Below are 386 nucleotides of genomic sequence, written 5' to 3'. Positions count from 1 at the left end.
TTCTGGGATGCGGGAGTTACTGGGCGTCTGTGAGCGTCACGACGCCACATATTTGCAACGGGGCGTCGCGACGCATGCGCAGATTGAAAACTGAGCAGTAGAGACGGCCTGCCAGCATCTGCATTGAATAATCCGAATCTCTCTATGACAATTATGCCCGGCGTAAAGGCGGGAGGGGAGGAGGTCACATTTCGTATTTCTATACGGTCCCGTGCCCAGCCTCGAGGACTCCCTCCCCCCCCCCCCCCCCCCACCCTCGCCCCTCGTAATTATTTAACATAGCAGACCCCTAGCTTTGGTATTCGAGTTCAAAAACCCGGTGTTCAACCCCCGTTTACACCTAATTTTAGTCCAAATCAATATATTCACCTCTTGACTTTCGCAGG

The sequence above is a fragment of the Diprion similis genome, chromosome 4, assembly GCF_021155765.1.
Source record: "Diprion similis isolate iyDipSimi1 chromosome 4, iyDipSimi1.1, whole genome shotgun sequence".
Taxonomy (NCBI): Eukaryota; Metazoa; Arthropoda; class Insecta; order Hymenoptera; family Diprionidae; genus Diprion; species Diprion similis.
This window is presented reverse-complemented; position numbering follows the sequence as displayed.